This window comes from Giraffa tippelskirchi, chromosome 8 (genome assembly GCF_054371585.1).
Source record: "Giraffa tippelskirchi isolate mGirTip1 chromosome 8, T2T-mGirTip1v1.2.pri, whole genome shotgun sequence".
NCBI lineage: Eukaryota > Metazoa > Chordata > Mammalia > Artiodactyla > Giraffidae > Giraffa > Giraffa tippelskirchi.
The window spans coordinates 40,614,455-40,632,908 of NC_137282.1; positions in this window are offsets into that span (position 1 = coordinate 40,614,455).

Genomic DNA, 18,454 nt, shown 5'->3' on the forward strand with positions numbered 1-18,454 from the left:
GTTCTTTACCACTAGTACCACCTAGGAAGCCCTTAACATATGAGTGAGTGAGTGAAACTCATTCAGTCATGTCTGACTCTTTGTGATCCCATGGACTATACAGTCCATGGAATTCTCCAGGTTAGATTACTGCAGTGGGTAGCCATTCCCTTCTCCAAGGGATCTTCCCAACTCAGGGATTGAACCCAGGTCTCCCACATTGCATGCAGATTCTTTACCAGCTGAATCGCCAGGGAAGCCCCCTTAACATATATATTTGCATGTATATATATATATATATATATATATATATATATATATATATATATATATATTAGGAATACAAAAATTCATATAAATCAGGTCTTAATGTTTAAACCCCTGCACAACTCCTGTTAAAGCTCTGTTCTGTGCAAAACACACACACACAAAATAATTCCACATTGGCTTGATACAATTTGTTAAGGATATGGTGTTCTTCATAAGTTATTTTTCTGCTCTTGATTGAATCTTACCTCTTTATGTATCTTCATGTTCATTTTCCTAATGCAAGCTTTATTTCTGATGAGACTAAAACATATTACCTACTTCATTTATATGCAAGGTATACTCAGTATGGGCTTCCTAGGTGGCACATTGGTAAAGAATCCACCTGCTAATGCAGGAGACATAGGAGATGCAGGTTGGATACCTGGGTCAGGAAGATCCCCTGGAGTAGGAAACAACAGCCCACTCCAGTATTCTTGTCTGGAAAATTCCACGAACAGAGGAGCTTGGCAGGCTATGATCCATGGAGTTGCAAAGTGTCAGCCACAACTGAGCACACACACACACATATACTCAACGTAATCTAGTTCTTCCATGATAAGCCATCTCACGTGAATGAATATTAATTCTTATACAAGACTACACTAGAGAAGTTTTCCTAAATCCTCACATTGATAGGTTATCAGTAGTCATTCCTGTTTTCAGTGTATTTGGACTTAATTAACAGATTCCGTATCCTAACTGGCTGCTTCTGATATTCTGAGGTCTGAAAATCATATAAGAAAGTTTTTTATGTTGTCTTTAAAATGAAGCAATGATGTGGTGGTGATGTTAATCACTCAGCCACGTCTGACTCTCTGTGACCCCATGGACTCTAGCCCATCAGGCTCCTCTGTCCATGGAATTCTCCAGGCAAGAATACTGGAGTGGGTTGCATTTCCTTCTCAAAAATAACACAATATCTATTCAATAAGTGTTTAATATGGTAACAAAAGAGAAAATTTTATATATTAATACTTTTATCCTGAGAGATTTGTGATAATTTTTCAATGATTCAGGACTCAGGTAAATTTTAAGCTTTATTTGGGTTCTAGAACTATGATGAAAACAGGATTATGTTTGAATCCTAGATCCAACACTTTCTAGCTAAACAACCTGGGCATTTTAAACCTTCAGAGTCTCATAGACCACTTATGAAAAATAAGAATAATAGTAGCCACAGCTCAGAAGTATTTTGAAAATTAAGTGAAGAAAAGCAGATAAAGTTCTTAGAAAGTTCATGGATACTGTAAATAAATGCTCAACAAATTCCATTTGTATTTTTAATTATTTTCTACTACGAAATCCCTACCTAACATGCATTTTACTAAAGTCCACACTGCCATCTGTGTCTACATTTACATCTGTATTTATGCCTATATCCATATATAGCAGTTTGCAACTGGAAGATATGTAGAAGCAAAACAAACTTAATAATTGCATTCAGCTTAGATCTATTCTTTATTAATTTGAAAAAAGGACATCATAAATTTAGCTTGATATCATTAGTGGAAAGAATAGACAGGTATACTTAGAGCTGAGGAATAAATTAGATTCAATAAGAGAGGAGAGAAGCAAAATAAATAAAATAAATTAAGTATAGACATTTTATTATTGCCTGGAATTTTTATCTCATTTTTGACAGATTTAACTAACAAAGACTTCTAAATGACATTTTCAATTTTGGCTATTGAGGACTCCATATTTGTTCATTCAACATCTAATAATCAAACTAAAAAGTTTTTCTAAATTTTGGAAGTATATATTTGGCTGTATATAGTTATATCATGGAAATTTTTAAGTTCACAAGGTAAAAATTTTTGTAAATATAATAAAGATATTTCAGCTTAGAAGCAATCATTTAGAGAATTATATGCTGATGTTATGTAATTATTTTACTAGAGAGGAAAAAAGAATATAATCAAAGTGTATAAATGGTATCATAATATGCAATAATAAAAAGTTCAATGACTATGAATGGATATGTCTAGATTTCAGGATGACATAGCAGCCTAGTTTCTACCATGTGAATTGATTTTAGTATTATATTCATCATAAAACAACAATTTTGATATTTTATATGGAATTTTCTGCAATATTATCTCAAATAAACATTTCAGTTTTGCTGTGCTATGCTGCCCTTTGTTGCTCAGTCGTGTCTGACTCTTTGTAGCCCGCCAAGCTCCTCTGTCCTTGGGGATTCTCTAGGCAAGAATACATGCCTTCCTCCAGGGGATCCTACCAAACCAGGAATCAAACTGGAGTCTCCTGCATTGCAGGTGGATTCTTTACCAGCTGAGATATCAGGGAAGCCCATATTATGTAAAATTAAAATGTCCTCCTCCATGGAATCCCTGGAAGAGTTTATTTCAATTTTACTTAATGTAAACTTAAGTTTCAAAAATGAGAATCTTAAAATCTCTTATTTTTATTAGAGATGTGATGTAATTTATTTTCCATACATTCTAGGAAATAATCTGAACTTATACCTCAAATTCTGTATTAATAATTAAAACTGAGGAACAGATCATCATACTTTTTTTTCACTGTACTGTTTTATTGTATTCTTAAAATTAGTATGTATTCTAATTTTTGTATGCAGTTAAAAGAGACAAAAATGATATATATTAATTGCCTCATCAAAAGAAGAATTATGAAACAAAATTTTAAAATTTTTGCTTTTCCAGAAAGCTATTTCCAAAACTTCATGGAATTGAAAAAAAAAAAGCCACTTTGTCTTGAGTCTGAGATTTCATGTGCAAGAAAATACAATGCTTTTATAGCAATAAATGATTTATGCCTCTAGAAAACAGGTAGAGGAGCCCAGCAGGCTACAGACTATGGGGTCCCAAGAGAGTCTGATGTGAATTAGCAACTAAACAACAAAAGGCTGTGTATTTTAGGCCAATAGACAATTTGAAATCTAGGCCCAGGTTTGCTTGAATGTATCCTTGGGAAGAAAAAAAATTTCCTTGATGATCTCAAATTTCTGTAAAAGTTATGGGTTTAACTAGAATATTAATAAAATGTACAACAATGGTAAAATACAATGTTACATTTAGAATTAGAATTTAGTTGTGAAGTTCAGTTTAAACATTTAAAATGTCAAAATCTTTGTGCACTTATTATGTACTTAACATTGCAAATGCCTTTCTTATGAGTCATAATTTTAAATATTTTTATCTTCATTATTTGATCTATTTAATCACTTCTCTGGCTCCCATATACAGAGATAAAGCAATTCAAGTAGTATGGAAAAGTAGATTATATCTAATAGCTAATTATTAAACTTATAGAAAGTGATACTGTGTATCATTGTGTGTTTTAACCATAGAGAAATTCGAAAACTGCTTGGGAGGATGTACTTGGCAGTCCAATTGGGAATCTTATGACACTTCATCTCTCTGTGAATTTTATCATCTGAGAAAATATGCCTGCAATTTTTCTCTCTTAAATGATAATAAAATGGTAGGAGAAGAAACTAAAATTGTTGACTAATGCAAAAATGTCAGGGCAGATGGATTAAATTAATAAATTATTGATTCAGCAAGGAGAAAATCAATAACAAATTGTTGAACTTTAATTATAATGATTGAAAAGGAGTACATCAAGGCTGTATATTGTCACCCTGTTTATTTAACTTATATGCAGAGTACATCATGAGAAATGCTGGGCTGGATGAAGCACAAGCTGGAATCAAGATTGCCAGGAGAAATATCAATAACCTCAGATATGCAGATGACACCACCCTTATGGCAGAAAGTGAAGAAGAACTAAAGAGCCACTTGGTTTAAGTGAAATAGGAAAGCGAAAAAGTTGGCTTAAAACTCAACATTCAGAAAACTAAGATTATGGCATCCTGTCCCATCACTTCATGGCAAATAGATGGGGAAATAATGGAAACAGTGACAGACTTTATTATTTTGGGTTCCAAAATCACTACCAATGGTGACTGCAGCCATGAAATTAAAAGGCACTTGCTCCTTGGAAGAAAAGCTATGACAAACCTAAACAGCTTATTAAAAAGCAGAGACATTACTTTGCCAACAAAGGTCCATCTAGTCAAAACTATGGTTTTTCTAGTAGTTATCTGTGGTTGTGAGAGTTGGACCATAAAGAAAGACGAGCACTGAAAAATGGTTGGTTTTGAACTGTGGTGTTGTAGAAGACTCTTGAAAGTCCCTTGGACTGCGAGGAGATCCAACCAGTCCATCCTAAAGGAAATCAGTCCTGATTGTTCATTGGAAGGACTGATGTTGAAGCTGAAACTCCAGTACTTTGGCCACCTGATGCAAAGAACTGACTCACTGGAAAAGACTCTAATGCTGGGAAAGATTAAATGCAGGAGGAGAGGGGTTGACAGAGGATGAGATGGTTGGATGGCATCATGGACCTGATGGACATGAGTTTGAGCAAGCTCCAGGAGTTGGTGATGGACAGGGAAGCCTGGCATGCTGCAGTCCATGATGTTGCGAAGAACTGGACACAATTAATCAACTGAACTGAACTGACTGAATTATAATGATAATTGCATCAAAATATATATAGACTAATTTAATAGACAGGACTTCACTGATGGTTTAGAGGGTAAAGAATCTGTCTGCAGTGCAGGACAGAGAAGGCAATGTCACCCCACTCCAGTACTCTTGCCTGGGAAATCCCATGGACGGAGGAGCCTGGTAGGCTCCAGTCTATGGGGTCTCGAAGAGTCGGACATGACTGAGCGAATTCACTTTCACTTTTCACTTGCATGCATTGGAGAAGGAAATGGCAACCCACTCCAGTATTCTTGCCTGGAGAATCCCAGGGACGGGGGAGCCTGGGCTGCCATTTATGGGGTCGCATAGAGTTGGGCACGACTGAAGCGACTTAGCAGCAGCAGCAGCAACAGCACAGGAGACTCAGGAGAGGCCAGTAGATCTCTGAGTTGGGAAGATCCCTTGAAAAAGGAAATGGCAACCCATTCCAGTATTCTTGCCTGAAATATCCTATGGACAGAGAAGCCTGGCAAGTTCCAGTCCAAAGGGTCTCAAAGAGTCAGAAAGGACTGAATGACTGAGCACAGCACACAGTTAATAGACAAAGTTTAAAAACTGGATAAAATAAAAGGCCCAATTCAATGCTGTTTACCGGGCACACACTAAAATATAAATATACAAATAAATAAATAATAAATAAATAAGACACAAGGCGAAAAGAGAATCTAAAAAATGATACAGCATGTAAAAATTCAGCAAAGAAGGATGGTTTAGCTATATTAGCACCTAGCACACAGATTTTAAATCAAGAGGTTTCCTAAAAAAATCAGGACTGAAATTCCTTAAGTAACAGTGTATTATGGTCCATGTGCTTTGTACTGTGCTTAGTTGCTCATTCATGTCTGCCTCTTTGCGACCCCATAGACTATTCTGCTAGGCTTCTCTGTCCATGGGGATTCTCCAGGCATGAATACTATGAACTAATAACACATCCTCAGCATATACATAGATATAGATATAGACATATAAATATACATTGATGTAAGTGTAGATTTAGTGTAGACCAGATGACAAGAAGTATAAGAATTTTAATAATTCAGAGTTTCTGAGGACTGCTATTAATCTTATTGTTTCTCTTTTGAAGCTGGAGAGTCATTTTTCTCTTGATGTGTTCAAGAAAGTCTCTCAACAGTTTGAATATGGTGTGACTAGTAACGGATGTCTTTGAATGCATTCTACTTAGTTTGTTGAACCTCTCGAATGTATGGATTATCATTTTTTATTAAACACTAACCTAAAGAAGAGAATTTGGTCTTCTGCATTCTATTCAGGCTTTCCAAGGACTAGATGATGCCCACTGGCATTAAATCAGTCTACTGTTTCAAATGCTAATTTATCCCAGAAACACTCATACTAACACACTCAGAAATAATTTTTTACCAGTCACTTGGGCATCCCTCAGCTTAGTCAAATTAGCACACCGAATTAACCATCATGATAGATGTCTTCTCAAGTAAACTGCAAGTCCGTTTTGGCTAGGACTGTGTTTATTGTGACATATATAGAGACCATACTTGAATATGTCTCAAATAAGTAAAGAAGTAGAGCAAACTCTGTCATCAATGACACATATTGAATTCGAGAAAGCATTAAAAAGGAGCTCATTTTCAGCAAGCAAAATTTTTAGTGGAACAAATAGTATCTAGAAATTAGCTTTCAAATAGATTCAAATAAATTTTCCACTGATAATATGTTCCCCTTTTCAGGCTGCTTATTAAATTGCTTCTAAGATTAAAAGTAACAAATCTGCTTATAGAGATAAGCCAATTTTGGTATTATTGTTATTATTTATTATATATTATTATTATTTAGGTTCTCCTGTATGAGGGCTTCCTTTCTTTACAGTATCACATACTACCAATGCACAAATAAGTTTAAATTTGTCCAGAATTTCTCACTTTTATCTATTATTCTAACAAGTTCAAATAAGGACATCAAAATTTTTGGTTTGGAAGTGAATTTTTCACTTTGTCTCTATCCAAAAAAAGTGAATAATTAATATCATCTATTATATTCAGTATGTATTCTAATATATGGCATAAAACTTGTACAACATACAAAGTATCAAGTGCATACATTGTTCAGTCCTATAATAAGACAAAAGCATGATAGATGATATTCACAATAATAAACCAAGGTATGTCAAGATCTTAAAAGAACGCCTTTAAAAAAAATAAGCAAGCACTGAAATTCTGAATGCTTATCCTTATACTCAATCACATATGGAGAAAAAAGGACTTATAATTTTGGGTCTCATTCCTCTACTTGACAAGGAAGAAGTCACTAAATATTCCTGAATTCTATTTTTTATTGTCTTTAAAATAACATAAAACCTGTAAAATGTTCATAATGTTAACTTCAAGAGATGTATGTGAATATAAAAATTCTAATCTTAACAAGCAAATACTATTATGATCACCAACAGAAACAAACATTTTTGATAATGTATTCATCCTTTCTATGTATCACCTCATTTGTCCCTCATACATATCGTATTAGGCATTTTCCATATTTTGGCTTGTTATAAAGGATGAAGAAGCTGAGTTCTGTTGAGATCACACAAACTGCTCTTGAGCACATGACTCTACCTTTCAAGCAAGCATTTGAATGCATGCAATTTGAAGACTTTACTCTTAATGACAATCTATAATATATGTGAACACTCTTCACCGGTAGTCTAATCATTTGCACAATCTTTTTCACTTATCCAAATAAACAGAACCTACAGTATATTAAAAAATCCATAAATTCAAAATAGAGGCAGCTAGCACTTGTTTTGCTCCTAAAGCTTGGTGAGGCTCAGCTGCAGGAATACAAATCAATTTGGAGTATCACTCAGCACTTGGCAACAAAAATCTCAAAGTGAATGGAAAATTACAGGGGTTGGATTTATTCCATTTACCAAATGAAAACTACAATCTTATCTCCTTCTTAGTTTAGAAGAATCAAATAAAAATACTTCATTTTGCAAGTGCCAAAAACTGCTTTTTGGACAATTACAGTACCAACTCTTCTTTTCCTAACTGTACATTTGTGGGTTTTATGTACCGACCAATCAAGACTATTTGCTTCACTTAGAACTTCTCCTGCCAAAAAGGCAATTTTGTGTATAAATGTCTCCAATCTGGGAAGCCATCCAAAAGAAGCTGTTCAGGTGAAAAACGGTGTGATTTACATCCAGGTGCAAAACGTAAACTTAGCAACAGTTTGAAAATGCTAACTGAAGATATGGAGTAGAATTGAGTTAACTAGACAGGTATATCACCTTCCTTCTGGTATGTTAAACATCCTAGGAATGCTTTATTATTATTATTTTTAGATTTATAAGAATGCATTTTCCCTTGAGGTTTGCTTATGCTTTTGATTTTTAAGGAAATGGATATTAGGGTAATGACTCATGCCCCACAGAATCTAATGGTAAAAAGTATTAGTAGAGTGGAAAAGAGACCTGTCCTGCTTGAATGAAAACAAGAAACACTCCAAGGGGATGCATTCATATACCTGAAGATATAATGCAATTTTCCTCTCTCACAGCTCTTCATATAATAACTATGATGTCTTTTATTTATTTCTTAATTTTTAATAGCATAAAAACAAAGCAACCATATAAATCATCAAAAAACTGAAAATAGAAAGAAAAAAAGCCCTTGGTTTGTGAAAAAGTTCAAAATACATCTACCAACAGTACTGCCCCTGGATCATTTTAGGAGTTAAAAGGAAAGTATGAACCAATGAAACTATGAAATAATACATTGAATCATGAGTTCTGGGAGGTAGAGGAAATGTTTCTCTCCTTTTCCTTGGGTAGTCTTTTAAATTCTCATTGCTATCAGCTGTAGCAGGAATTTACTAGAAAAATACAGATGGTAAGAAAGCTGAAGCGGAGAAGTCAACGGCACTCCACTCCAGTACTCTTGCCTGGGAAATCCCATGGATGGAGGAGCCTGGTGGGCCGCAGTCCATGGGGTCACTAAGAGTGGGACACGACTGAGCGACTTCACTTTCACTTTTCACTTTCATGCCTTGGAGAAGGAAATGGCAACCCACTCCAGTGTTCTTGCCTGGAGAATCCCAGGGATGGAGGAGCCTGGTGGGCTGCCGTCTATGGGGTCGCACAGAGTCAGACATGACTGAAGCGACTTAGCAGCAGCAAGAAAGCTGAAGGGACATCTAATGATTGGAATTCTAGTGCCGAAACAAACAGTTAATAAAAATGTAAACTTAAGAGCTCTGAGGGTTTTCCTGGTGGCTCAGATGGTAAAGAATCTGCCTGCAATATGGGAGACCTGGGTTCAATCGCTGAAAAAGGAAATGGCAACTCACTCCAGTATTCTTGCCTGGAGAATCCAGTTGACAAACCAACCTGGTGGGCTTCAGTCCATGCAGTCGTAAAGAGTCGGACATGACAGAGTGATGAACACTGCTACCAAGGGTTCTGAATCTCAATTTCCTTATTGTAAAATAATGCTTCAATGACTAACCTTTATTATATGGGCAAAATGATGTTATAGTTATGAAACTTTTTATAAAATGAATTTGTAAATTGGTTTTATAGGAATAAAAGGAAAAGCAATTTAAAATTACTTAATTAATAAATATAATGATTTGTACAATGTTATTAGCAAGTATCATTTATATTCCAGGTGCTGTAAAATTTTAGATTCCTATAAAAGGAACTTAATGTCAATGGTTCTAACATGTTAAATGAAATGTGACATAATCTCCTCTAAAAAATGAGAATTAAAGATATTAAATGTATGCATTTTTGGTTCTACATGCAATGTTCATTTATTCATTGTACTCAGTCACTCAGTGATGTCTGACTCTTTTCCCATCCCATGACTGTAGCCTGACAGGCTCCTCTCTCCATGGAATTTCCCAGGAAAGAACCCTAGAGTGGGTTGCCATTTCCTTCTCCAGGGGATCTTCATGATCCAGAGATCAAACCCACATCTCCTGCATTGGCAGGCATATTCTTTACCACTGAGTCACTTGGGAAGCCTTAAAAGATAGTGCTACTATTTATCTAATAAGTAATAAACATAATCAGGCCTTTCTGAAATATAAGGTAGATTGCTTCTTTCATAGTTAGTCATGCTTAAATTTACATTTTATTTTTGGCACACAATACACTCTATAACCTTCCCAGTGGTCACGTACAGTTGTGAGAGTTGGACCATAAAGAAGGCTGAGCACTGAAGAATTTGATGCCTTTGAGCTGTGGTGCTAGAGCAGGCTCCTGAGAGTTCCTTGGACAGCAAGGATATAAAACCAGTCAATCTTAAGGGAAATCAACCCTGAATACTCATTGGAAGGACTGATGCTGAAGTTGAAACTCCAGTATTTTGGTTATCTGATACAAACCGCTGACTCATTGGAAAAGTCCCTGATTCTGGGAAAGATTGAGGGCAGAAGGAGAAGAGGGCATCAAAGGATGAAATGATTGGATGGCATTACCGATACAATGGACATGAACTTGGGCAAACTTTGGGAGGCATTGAGGCCTGCAGCGCTGTAGTCCATGGGGTGGCAAAAAGTTGGAAACAACTGGGTGACTGAACAACAATGACACTGTATGACTTTGGATAACTGCATTTCCTCTTCTTCATTTATAATAGCATAACATGACATGGAAGATAGAAGTAAGAGAGAAGAATCTTGGGAAATGAAAGGAAGGTATTTCAAAAATAAATGAGGGAGTAGTGGTTAAGACTTTGCCTTCCAATACAGGAGATGCAGGCTCAATCCCTGGTCTAGGATCTAAGATTCCACCTGCTTCACTGCCAAAAATCTAGAACATAAGCAACAGAAACAATATTATAACAAATTCAATAAAGACTTTAAAAATGCATGTGTTGTGCTAAGTCACTTCAGTTGTGTCCGATTCTGTGCAACTCTATGGCCTGTAGCTTGTCAGGCTCCTCTGTCCTTGGGATTCTCCAGGAATGAGTATTGGAATGGTTGTCATGTCCTTCTCCAGAGGATCTTCCCAACCCAGGGATCAAACCTGAGTCTCCTGCATTATAGGCAGATTCTTTACCATCTGAGCCACTTGATCATTCCTTTCTACAGGTGAGATTCCCAACCCAGGGATCAAGCTGAGGTTTCTTGCATTGCATGCAGATTCTTTACAGTCTGAACCACCAGGGAAGCCCCCTTTAAAAATGGTCTTTACCAAAAAATCTTTAAAAAATAAATTTAAAAAATGAGGAACATAGATATTAAATCTATTTAAAGCTGAAGACATGAGTTTGAAAAACTTGATTAATAATATCTCTTTATACTAATTGATGAGCAGACCCAAGGGGAAAGTTCTAAAGTTCTATGATGGACATCACCTTCTAAATTTATTTGTCCTCTCCCATAAATAATCCTTAATCTGATACTTTTGTATATCTGCTCACATTCCAGTGAATTGTTCTGACAAAAATTGACTATTCTCTTGGTTTATTTACTAACTAGTAATTATTAAAATATAGATATGACTTTAATGTTTTATCTAAATTACTAATCCTAAAATTTGATCATTTTCACCAGTAATTCTTGTACATTGACCAACTATATTGTATTTCAAATACATTGGTTGGATAGCTTCTATAAAGCTCAATAATCAAAATGTGATATTGCTATAAGAGAAGATTGCAGACCACAGGAATGATATGTGAAGCTTATAACAGACCTAAATATTTAAGGGCTCTTGATTTGACAAAATGAATTTACAGGTTAGTGAGTAAAGGAAGACATTTTAAATAAACAGTGCTAGACAAATAATGATATAAATCATGGTTATACAATGTGTCCTCAAAAAGAACAGGAAACATAGACTTAAAATATAAATAGATACTACTCAGATCTACCAAAATTTCTTAATTGAAAGACACACTTAATATTTATATTGGTAGAGGTATAAAACAACTGGAATCTTCTTACATGGCTGGTGAGGGTGTAAGTTGGGACAACTATTTTGGAAATGTCTTGTACTTGATAGTATCCTAAAAAAATGAATATACATATACCTCATGATTCATCTCCCTATTTATATAATATATGCACATGTTTACTAAAAGCATGTACAAGTGTGTTAATGGAAAAATCATTCATAAGGGGAAAATATAAAATCAACTTAAATATTTATTAATTGCAGTGAATTCATATCATGGAATCAAATAAAAAACTGAACGCTGAAACAGCAAACAACAGCTAGGTGAACCTAAAAAAAAAAGGTAATCGTGAAATAGGCCAGGCATCAGGTACAGAAATGAACATGGAATAGGATACCATTTAAATAAAGTTAGTAAACAGAAAAATTTAAGTTTAGAAGTCAGAATATTGGTTATTCTCAGATGTGATAATGATCAGTATGGGGCTCAAGGAGGGATGTGATGTTGGTAATGCTGTTTGTCTTGATGAAGATGTGATGTTAGAGGCAAGTTCCCCTTGGAGCAATACCATGGAGTTGTTTGTTTAACATTTGTTCAAAGTATTTCTAAATTGAAAAAAAAAAACTACCCAAATTAATAGTATTTATTTTCTTCTAGTGAGAGATAAAAGGATTCCTTTTAGTTGCCCCCCCCCCCTTTTTATAGGCTATGGGATTTTTCAAAAGTTTAAGATAATAAATTACTATTAAGCTAAAACTAAAATACTATACTAAAAAATACCTACAAAATTAGAAATTAAAATTGGTGGAGGAGGGAAAGAAAAATGACATAGATATTGTAAAGTAAAAGGACATTCATTATTTTTATGACCTCATCTTGATAAGTAGATATCCTCACATGTGAAATAAAGCTGAACATATCCCAAAATAATATTAGATAAATATTTACATGTGCAGTTGCTTTAAAAACTATTTCCTCTTGCTCTTGGGTGTAAGCAAAGTGAAGCCTAATATATATATATATATATATATATATATATATTATATAATATATTATAATATTGTCATCATGAAAAAACCTATGGTTTTTATAAGTATGAGATAAGTGGTAAATTGAATCTGGGACAGAGCTAAAAAGTATCAGAAAATGTCACATAAACGTTCTACGGTTTCCGGTTATTTTGTTGTTATGGTTGAATGCACATAAGAAATTTAAATGCAGTATAAATAAGGAGGTGGGTTTTGGGAACAAATATGACTAGTTATTTGAATGTATAAAAGCTACAAAACATTTTTCCTCAAGTCAAAACTTTAAAACACATACATTTGATATTAACTTATTTTATAACCTTAGTAGATTTTCAACATAAGAAAATGTTGAAAGGCACTGGAAGATAAAAATACATTTAGGCCAGTAAAATACAGTAATTTACTTGTTATTCATTTAAATATACTCTTACAGTCATTTGCAAACATTGAGTTTATATCTGAAAAATTAAGGTAATGTACCATTCCAATTGCAACACATAAATTCTGTCTGTCCTTTCTCTAGATGCTGACGTCCTCCATCTGCCCTTTGGCTATTTGTTACTTTGTGGAACATTTATTTTTGTTTCCATAAATGCTTTAAATAAAAAGCCATTTAATCCAGTCATCTGAAGTATAACATATGCTTTTTCAGGGTTATCAAAATATCTTACTCTTCTTTTAAAGGATCTTAACTATGCAATTCTACTTTTGGGCTTTCTTCCAAACAAGACTGAAATAGAATTGCAGTTGCACAATAAACAAGAGTTGCTAATTGCCAATTTTGTAGAATTTCTTACAAAAAAAAGGAATATCACTTCAAAATGTGTTTTGATGGAACTTTTTCCTCTCTATTCATCTTGTTTCTGATAACTCAGGACTATTTCTTTGCACTTGTGCATTTGAATTTTGCCTATGTTTCGAAAGATAAGTTTCTTTTGTTTAATTTTCTCTTCACTAAATGCATTTTCTGCTTTTTTATTCTAGAGTTAGAGCTGTAGTAATTTTCAAACTTTGTAATTTATCTTTACAGCATTATGCTTACTTGTTCATCTTCAAGTACAAACTAAGATTCTTAAAAATAATGGTCAAAACAAATGATTTTAACATTGTAGTCAATAGAATTTATACATAAATTTATTTATTAGTATGTTGATGTTGCATAGTGTTTTATTTACAGACTCCTCTCTGGACTCCTATGTCCTTAACTTTGAGATAAAATGTCATCTTTTAAGAATGCCAAGTTGCTAATGATTATCAAACTCCCAACAGGAGAATATGAATGGCTCCCAACTTATTTTATCTAATTATCCTATTATGAACTATGATTTCTATGTTATAGCTTATTTTTCTCCTTTGGAAAAATAACATATATGAAATTAATTATATATTGAAAGCATGGGAAGGAATGATTATTAGTGAAATCACTGGACCATGGCTCTGTTATCTACTTCAACTGATTTTTTTCTTAAGAACACTATGGAATAATTTTATACTATATATATGGCAGCTACTTAATATCTCCCAAACATATTTCCCAAACAAATCTCTCAAACACATTTCTCCCACTAGCTTTCCCAAGATATAGAATTCTTTATAGGCTGCTGAACTACCAAGCTGTCAACTTTGAGTCAACTGAGAAAGTTTTATAACATTGTTCTTTACCTAGAAACAACCCCTTTCATCCTCTGATCTTTTGCTCACTCATGTTTTGGATCTAAATTTATACATTGAGTTTAGTACTACTTCATTCCTTAACTAGGTAAAACTCCTTTGCTATATGTTTCAATATTTCCCCAGCGTAGTGAGTAGAACCTATCATAATTGAAAAAAGTAAAGTCGCTCAGTCGCATCCAACTCTTAGCAACCCCGTGGACTGTAGCATACCAGGCTCCTATGTCCATGGGATTCTCCAGGCAAGAATACTGGAGTGAGTTACCATTTCTTTCTCCAGGGAGCTTCCCAACCCAGGGATCGAACTCGGGTCTCCCGCATTGCAGGCAGATGCTTTACACTCTGAGCCACCTGGGAAGCCATAATTGAAATAACATCTTAATTTTAGGACTGTCCCAATGGACTGCAGTCTTCTTTAGGTGGAATATTTATTTACATTTCCAAGAACTAGAAATTTTGTTGTTATATCTAATCTATCTATCTATCATCATTATTAGTAGATCAGACAGATGTAGATAAATCTAAGAAATGAATGACTAGTATTTTATGTGAGCTTTTCAGTGATGAATGGATTCTAGACAGCAAAACAAGTGAGAGAACTTTCGTAATTAAGAGTTTGTAAAACCAGTTTATAGATATTTGAAAGGACTTTAAGAGGAGAAGGTCTTCCCTGGTGGCTCAGATGGTAAAGAATCTGCTTGCAATTCACAAGACCTGGATTCCATACCTGAGTGAGGAAGATTCCCCTGGAAAAGGGAATGGCAATCCATTCCAGTATGCATGCCTGGAGAATCCCATGGACAGAGGAGCCTGGCAGGCTACAGTCCATGGGGTCACAAAGAGTTGGACACAACTGAGTGATTAACACACACATACACACACACACACACAAAGAGGAGAAATGAAAATTTTGAGACAACTCAAGTCAAAATGACTTGAGACATATTTGGACAAACAGTGTTTTGGATTAAGAGGTGGATCTCATATGCAGGCCAGCAAGAAGACCACTGCTAGCAATATGGAGGCCAAGGTCAGCTTGACCAGCTCTAGGAAGCCATCTGTGGATCTTGATTTGTGAAAGTAGCATGCGAGCATGCGTGCTAAGTTGCTTCAGTCGTGTCCAGCTTTTTGTGACACTGTGGCCTGGCTCCTCTGTCCATGGGATTTTCCAGGCAAGGATACTGAAGTGGTTTGCCATGCTCTCCTCTAGGAAATAATCCAGACTCAGGGATAGAACCCACATCTCTTACATCTCCTACATTGGCAGGTGAATTCTTTACCACTAGTGATACCTGGGAAGTCTGAAAGTTGCATGACTGATAACTAATTCCATTTTAAGCCAGAGAGGCAAGTCCAGAGACTGGCTTACAATTTCAGTAAAGAAAGGATATTGGAGGTTGGATTTAAATGTGCCAATATCTCTGTTGTCTGTCAGAAAAGTCTATGGCATTGCTTCTGGTTTTGCAAAATCTAGCCAATACTTTCACTCCAGAGGCAATTTTTCTGACATATGCCACGTGCTAAGATAAAACCATGAAGTAAGGCAATGAATTGCACTTTGATATAAATATATATAGCTGTTATAAGATATGAAGTGTTAGACTGTTTAACAGAAGAGTGAGAAACTGTTTGAAAGCTAAAATAGGCAAAAAGGAGAGCTTACTTTAACATAGCCCATGACATAGGTGAAGTGTGAGAGAATATAAACACCTCTAACTGAGAATCTTGCCCTGGAGACCATGTCCTTACAGAATTGTTAGGGAAGATAGTAAGGGGGCTCTTCAGAGACCAGATGAGATTATATCAGAGACATTGCTAATGACAACTTGTCAAAGATAGTACTCAACAGACATGCTTAGAGAATGGGAAATGTAGAGAATTAGGATAGACTATTAAGTGTGCGGAATAGAATCTAAGTGATGATAGACAACCTGGGGTTTAGGAATTCTAGTGCTGCTGCAGTGAATAGAATGCTTAAGTCTTTAGAGAAGTGGTTTTGAAACAACAGAAAGGACTCCTGGATTATATAAAAACTTTTCAAGGGGAGCACGGATGTGGCATGAAGTTATTAAATTTTGAAATCTTAATATTCAGCTTCAAATATGTATTATTCCCCCAAAATCAGTCTGCATGAGACTGCTCTTTTAAGAAGATGCAGATTTCCCATTCTTACTTTTCTATTCACAGAAACTGTCACATTCCTGCAGTTTCTGGAATTCAGGGGGAAAAAAAAAAAAAACAGAAACCTTCAAAACGTCCTTAGGATACTTAGCAAAAGTATACTGAAATTGATATTGCTGATATTAATATAATATTAAATAGTTCTAAAGACCTCATGGGCTTCCCTGGTGGCTCAGATGGTAAAGCATCTGCTTTCAATGCGGGAGACCTGGGTTCGATCCCTGGGTTGGGAAGATCCCCTGGAGAAAGAAATGGCAATCCACTCCAGTATTCTTGCCTGGAAAATCCCATGGATGAAGGAGCCTGGTAGGAGCCATGTGGTTGCAAAGAGTAGGACACGACTGAGCGATTTCTCTTTCACTTTCAAAGACCTCATAGCAATTGCACTTTTAAGTAAAATTTCAACTCTTTGTTTTCTATGTATTTAAAGAGGGAATCAAAGCAATTACCAACTAAGAGATCATTATAATTCATTTTAGATTAAGCTCTTGGATGTAATTTAGTTTTCCTTAAAAGGAATAATTTTTTTCTGCTGATAAGAAAGAAAAAAAAAAAGGTTGTAGTAAAGTGATGGTGATGATGAAAGGATGAAAGTGAAAGTTGCTCAGTCGTGTCTAACTCTTTGCTACCCCATGGACTATACAGTCTATGGAATTCTCCAAGCCAGAATACTGGAGAGGGTAGCTGCTCCCTTCTCAGGGATCTTCCCAACCCAAGGATCCAACCCAGGTCTCTCGATTACAGGTGGATTCTTTACCGTAAAAGAACATTATGTTTTTTTGCTTAAAACTCACAAGTAATTCAAATATATAAATGCTATTCTCCATGTCCTTATTTATATGAAGAAAATCATTAAGCTTTTAGATCTATAGAAACAGAATAGTGACTTAGAATTGATGGTGAATACTGTCTTAAAGCAATGCGTGGAATTTATTCAAATAAAAGTACATTAATTATGAAAAGTACAATCAATCTGAGCTCATTAAGAGGTTAATTTTGAAAGCCCCTTTACGGTCAATGGCTATTTATCTAACTTTGAAGTATTCCTATATTGTTTTAATCAATCATATACAGATATACCTCTGAGACATTGTAAGTCTGGTTCCAGACATTGCAATAAAGCAAATATCAAGATAAAGCAAATCCCACAAATATTTTTATTTCCTAGTGTGTATAAAAATAATGTTTACACTACTGCAGTCTACTAAGTGTGCAATAATATTATGTCTAAATAATGTACATACTTTAATTAAGAAATACTTTGTTGCTAAAAAGTGCTAACAATCATCTGAGACTTTAATGAGTCATAGGAATAACATCAAAGATCACAAATTACCATAATAAATATTGCAAAAAAAAATGACAGCAATAGACTTGTTTGATGCATGATTGGCATGAACCTTCAATTTGTAAAAAAAAAATAATCTCTGGAAAATGCAATAAAACAAAGAGCAATAAAATGAGGTATGCCTGTGATTATAAAATAAAAAAATTCAGAAAAATAGTTTTAGTAGTTAGATTCCTACTGGAACAATAATAGTGACATAAAATTATTTAAATAGAAAGACGTATCATATTTAAATAGTTTTAAGTATTTCATATGTCAATGAGGTACATAATTTTATGAGAAAGTAGAAATAGACTTTGGGGAAATAGAAAAACATTTAAAGATACTATTAAAAATATTTGTTCAAAAATTTGCTCACACATTTGACAGATTTCTAACTTCATTAGAAATATTTTGTGTGTGTGAGTGCTAAATCACTATGTGTGTGCTTGTATGCTAAGTCGCTTCAGTTGTCTCCAGACTCTTTGCGACCTATGGACTGTACCCCACCGGGCGTCTCTGTCCATGGGATTCTCTAGGCAA